Source organism: Oncorhynchus mykiss, unplaced genomic scaffold, assembly GCF_013265735.2.
Source record: "Oncorhynchus mykiss isolate Arlee unplaced genomic scaffold, USDA_OmykA_1.1 un_scaffold_223, whole genome shotgun sequence".
Lineage (NCBI taxonomy): Eukaryota > Metazoa > Chordata > Actinopteri > Salmoniformes > Salmonidae > Oncorhynchus > Oncorhynchus mykiss.
Genome location: NW_023493692.1, coordinates 542,571 through 548,682, shown reverse-complemented (window position 1 = coordinate 548,682; position 6,112 = coordinate 542,571). Strand labels below are relative to the sequence as shown.

The following is a 6,112-nucleotide window of genomic DNA, read 5'->3' as shown; positions in this document are numbered from 1 at the left end:
GGATGAAGGCATCCTGCTCCCTCTTCCATAGTGGGAACACTGCTGGCTCAACATGGGCTTCCTGGTTATGAAAGAAAGTGTGATGGTCAATGGTAGCCACTCTCATTGTTTGAAGCAGTTGCAGTCTTTGTTGGCATGTATCCAGACCCCAGAATGGTAGTAGAAAGGAGCCTGTTCCCCACATTGCTTCCTCACAATCATTGGCTGCCTCGACCACTCCCCCACCTGACCACAGGACCAGTATTGCTGACTGATCTTCATTCCTACCGCCCTCATCACCACCCCTGAAGTCTCTTCACTGTCTGATCTTCATTCCCACAGCCTTCATCACCACCCCTGGAGTCTCTGCACAGAGTAAGTGAAGATAGTATAAGAAACCTCTCCCATTCTACTTGTCTATTATCTTTGTTTAGAAATAGTCATTTGTGTGACCTACTGATTTTCCCTACAATTTATTTTAAGGATTTAGAAATATAGAAATGGTAGAACCGGAAACTAATATAAAAGGTGTGTACAGCAGTAGTTATATAGGATGATACTGGGCGGAGGCCGGCTAGAGGTGACTATTTAACAGTCTGATGACCTGGAGATAGACCACACATTAAGTATTGTGGTGGCAGCATCATGTTATGGGTATGCTTGTCACTGGCAGGGACTGGAGAGTTTATCAGGATCAAAATAAATATGAAAGGAGCAAAGTGTAGACTTTGTATAGGCACTGTACAGCCTTAACTGTGGAGTGACCCCATAAAATGGGATATCAGCCAACTCAGTGACAACCACAGAACACAACTATGTATAGTTTACACAAATATGAGTCTCTTAGCTCTTTTTGCAGGACTTTGACTGTGATACATCACCCTCCATAACCAACCTATTGTGTGTATTGAACATTCATATTGAACAGCCTTACCTATAGAGTAGCACCACCACCCATCAGCCCATTCTCTTCTTGATGTCAAAGCTGCATTGTATTGCTGCTATAGGAGTTTATGATTAATAATCCTATTTACTTCAAGCCCCACTAAGATGTCACCATACTATTCATTTAAAGCCCCTCTGTCAGATATACATCATCAGAGTGGGAAACCAACTGACATGGAAACAATGGAGCAAATGTATCACTATCAGAGGGGTGAATTATGACATCAGATAGAACTACTCAGACATTCCAAATATCACTTGATTATCGAGGGGTGAATTATGACATCAGATAGAACTACTCAGACATTCCAAATATCACTTGATTATCGAGGGGTGTATTATGACATCATATAGAACTACTCAGACATTCCAAATCAGGCTTCATCCACATCATGAAGGTGGATATTGATCCAACCATTTCAAAAGTAATGACCGGGCTGACGAAAACAGGATATGCCTGAATATTTTTATAAATGCTGACAGACGATATGTTAGTTTGTCTGACATGGTTGGGTCTTTTTGTGCCAGTATAAACGTTTTAGTGAGAAATGGCGATGGAAACTCCTTTATGTACAAATATTTATATATCAATGATGACTAATTATGTATACATTTCAATCAGGACTGACTAATCAGAATACTAGCGTGTTACTGTATATGTACTAACCCGAATACTATTATGTTACTGTATATGTACTAATCAGAATACTATTCTGTATATGTATGAGTTTTCTTTCTTGATCCCAGTACTGAAAATAATGTGTGTGTGAATGTGGTCAAGAGTTTAGAACAATGACGGTCTGTTCCTTGGTACAAATGAATGAACTATATCTCCAAACTGACTAGAATGCTTATCTACACTAGCTGACCTTGGCTCAAGGCCTTGGCTCAAGGCGAGGAGGGAAAGCTTGAGAACTATAGAGCCTTTCTACCAGTGTCAAGAAGAGACGGAACATTTAGAAAACGCTGACGTCATTTTCCGTTTATAACCTGTGGTAAAATGTGTACTCAGTACTCTCTTGAATAAACTCTGCTGTCTGATTTTAAGACTGGGCTCTGTCTATCATTATAGAATAAGGGAATTACAATTCCTTATGAATTGACAGAGTGTTTAATTTTAATTGGGTATTAAAACAGAGAGCAATTTAATTCCTTCAACAAATAACCCTCATGTCTTAGTTAACTTGGAGTCACGTGATGATATGTTGTGTGGTCCTCCCACTATGACTTGGAAAACCATGTCGTTTATTAGGCTACAGATGAAATAAGTTATGAACTTCACAGGGTGGTGAAACTACATGTGATGAGCTTGATGCTCCTTTCCAATACGTTTTGAGGGTCTTAATCTGGTGACATGATGACCGATGCTTGGTTGCCATTTGACAAATAAAATAATTGCTCTCACCCATGATAATCTCATCAATCGGGTAACCACGTTTATTCAACCAGTGGGAGGTTTGTAATTGCCCCCAGGAAAGTCGAAAGAGGAACTCTTCATTGAGACAATGATAAACAGCAATCTGTGGGAGAGTTGTGGTGGATATTATAAAATAAGGATGTGCTGGAGTCCAAGTCAAACCAAGATTCTTTATTTCTGAGGTCAAATCAAATGACATTTTATTTGTCACATACACATGGTTAGCAGATGTTAGTGCGAGTGTAGCGAAATGCTTGTGCTTCTAGTTCCGACAATGCAGTAATAACCAACAAGTAATCTAGCTAACAATTCCAAAACTACTACCTTATAGACACAAGTGTAAGGGGATATGTACATAAAGATATATGAATGAGTGATGGTACAGAGCGGCATAGGCAAGATACAGTAGATGGTATTGAGTGCAGTATATACATATGAGATGAGTATGTAAACAAAGTGGCATAGTTAGTGGCTAGTGATACATGTATTACATAAAGATGCAGTAGATGATATAGAGTACAGTATATACGTATATATATGAGATGAATAATGTAGGGTATGTAAACCTTATATTAGGTAGCCTTGTTTAAAGTGGCTAGTGATATATTTTACATAATTTCCCATCAATTCCCATTATTAAAGTGGCTGGAGTTGAGTCAGTGTGTTGGCAGCAGCCACTCAATGTTAGTGGTGGCTGTTTAACAGTCTGATGGCCTTGAGATAGAAGCTGTTTTTCAGTCTCTCGGTCCCAGCTTTGATGCACCTGTACTGACCTCGCCTTCTGGATGATAGCGGGGTGAACAGGCAGTGGCTCGGGTGGTTGTTGTCCTTGATGATCTTTATGGCCTTCCTGTGACATCGGGTGGTGTAGGTGTCTTGGAGGGCAGGTAGTTTGCCCCCGGTGATGCGTTGTGCAGACCTCACTACCCTCTGGAGAGCCTTACGGTTGTGGGCGGAGCAGTTGCCGTACCAGGCGGTGATACAGCCCGACAGGATGCTCTCGATTGTGCATCTGTAGAAGTTTGTGAGTGCTTTTGGTGACAGGCCGAATTTCTTCAGCCTCCTGAGGTTGAAGAGGCGCTGTTGCGCCTTCTTCATGATGCTGTCTGTGTGGGTGGACCAATTCAGTTTGTCTGTGATGTGTATGCCGAGGAACATAAAACTTACTACCCTCTCCACTACTGTTCCATCGATGTGGATAGGGGGGTGTTCCCCCTGCTGTTTCCTGAAGTCCACAATCATCTCCTTAGTTTTGTAGGTCAAATATATGTTTGAGTATACCCTGTACCATTTAATTTCATATGGTAAAGACAGGTAAACACATTGTCAGTCAACAATATAAGACAATGGGAGCACTGTGTATGTTCTCTGATGAATTTTAAGCCAATGTGATGTGAAATATCAATATACACGCTAAGAGAAGTAATTTCTCTCTCCGGTGTGGATTCTCTAATGACGTTTAAATGACTGTTATGAGTACTATGTTTTCCCACAGTCTGAGCTTTTCTAAGCCTTCTCCTCTGTGTGCAGTCTAATGTGTTCTTTCAGGCTTCCTAAATGGGCAAAAGCTTTGCACCCTGGGAGGAGTGGTAAGGCTTCTGCCCTGTGTGTATTCTCTCATGTCGTTTCAGCGTCCCTGAATTGTTGAAACACTTTCCACACTGGGAGCAGTGGTAAGGCTTTTCCCCTGTGTGTATTCTCTCATGTTGTTTCAGGTATCCTATCTGGCTGAAGAACTTTCCACATTGGGAGCAGTGGTAAGGCTTCTCTCCTGTGTGTATTCTCTCATGCCGTTTCAGCTTTCCTGAATGGTTGAAACGCTTTCCACACTGGGAGCAGTGGTAAGGCTTCTCTCCCGTGTGTATTCTCTCGTGTTGTTTCAGCTCCCCCGACTGGTTGAAACACTTTCCACATTGGGAGCAGTGGTAAGGCTTCTCTCCTGTGTGTATTCTCTCATGCCGATTCAGCTTCCCTGAATGGTTGAAACGCTTTCCACACTGGGAGCAGTGGTAAGGCTTCTCCCCTGTGTGTATTCTCTCGTGTTGGTTCAGGAATGCTTTCCGGCTGAAACTCTTTCCACACTGGGAGCAGTGGTAAGGCTTCTCTCCTGTGTGTATTCTCTCGTGTTGTTTCAGCTCCACCGAACGGACGAAACGCTTTCCACATTGGGAGCAGTGGTAAGGCTTCTCTCCTGTGTGTATTCTCTCATGCAGTTTCAGGTTTCCTCTCTGGTTGAAACCCTTTCCACACTGGTAGCAGTGGTAAGGCTTCTCCCCTGTGTGTATTCTCTCATGCTGTTTCAGCACCTCCAAATGGACGAAACACTTTCCACAATGGGAGCAGTGGTAAGGCTTCTCTCCTGTGTGTATTCTCTCATGTAGTTTCAGCTCCCCCGACTGGTTGAAACACTTTCCACATTGGGAGCAGTGGTAAGGCTTCTCTCCTGTGTGTATTCTCTCATGAGCTTTCAGGTTTGCTTTCCGATTGAAACTCTTTCCACACTGGGAGCAGTGGTAAGGCTTCTCTCCTGTGTGTATTCTCTCATGTTGTTTCAGGTTTACTCTCTGGTTGAAACACTTTCCACATTGGGAGCAGTGGTAAGGCTTCTCTCCTGTGTGTATTCTCTCATGTTGTTTCAGCTCCCCCGACTGGTTGAAACACTTTCCACATTGGGAGCAGTGGTAAGGCTTCTCTCCTGTGTGTATTCTCTCATGAGCTTTCAGGTGTGCTTTCTGGTGAAAACTCTTTCCACACTGGGAGCAGTGGTAAGGCTTCTCCCCTGTGTGCATTTTCTCATGTTGTTTCAGGTCCCATAACCGGTTACAACTCTTTCCACAGTGGGAGCAGTGGTGTCGTCTTGCTAGTTTGGACGTCCCTGGCTCTGGTTCCTCCGAGTCTGGCCTTTCTCCTGCCAAAGACAGTGTTATTTTTAAATAGAGACCCGAATGAAACCACATGATAAAACAACCTTGCTACGAGGGTAAATCCTAAATCAGATCTCTCAATAACCCGAGGCCAGTTTTAAAAAATCTTAGTGTGATTTTAAAACAAATGTAGAGCTTCCTGGTAATTACTGATATGTTTAAATTACTTATTTTATTCATCCTGTTTTAAAAGTCAGAACACAAAAACCTGGACAGTTCTAGGACACCGAAGACACAGACGTCACTGGATTCCAATTGAACAGGTGGTTCTAAATATATAACATTCATAGCTGTATGATACAGAATGTGACCTACACACTTCCTTAAACATAAAATAACTAAAGAAGTAATTTTGTGTGGAGGTCCAAAACTTGTTTTTACGTCGAAGATACAAAGCACATCAGTAACATCTCCCCGTTGTTGAAAGGGTTCGACACATGCTGTTTAAATGGACCAATTTCTTAGTTAGACATTCACAGATTTTCAACATTTTGATTATCGCTGATGTCATATTTTGGGTAAATGTTCCTAAAACTGATAGTAACAACAAAAAACAAAAATATAAACGCAACATGTAAAGTGTTGGATGTTTCATGAGCATCACTGTTAGTCAACATTTATTCTTTGCCAAGATAATCCATCCACCTGACAGGTGTGGCATATCAAGAAGCTGATTGAACAGCTTGCTTATTACACAGGTGCACCTTGTGCTGGGGATAATAAAAGGCTACTCGAAAATGTGCAGTTTGTTCACACAACAATGCCACAGGTCTCTGAGGGAGCGGGCAATTGGCATGCTGATTGCAGGAATGTCCACTGGAGCTGTTAGGAAATGTAATGTACAGTA

The 6,112-nt window shown here is 42.1% G+C and overlaps 1 pseudogene; it reads right to left on the bottom strand.

Annotated features, from left to right (window-relative positions):
- Positions 1–3,670: 3,670 nt before the first annotated feature.
- On the bottom strand, positions 3,671–5,862 carry LOC118948168 (annotated as a pseudogene).
- Between the last annotated feature and the right edge of the window lie 250 nt (positions 5,863–6,112).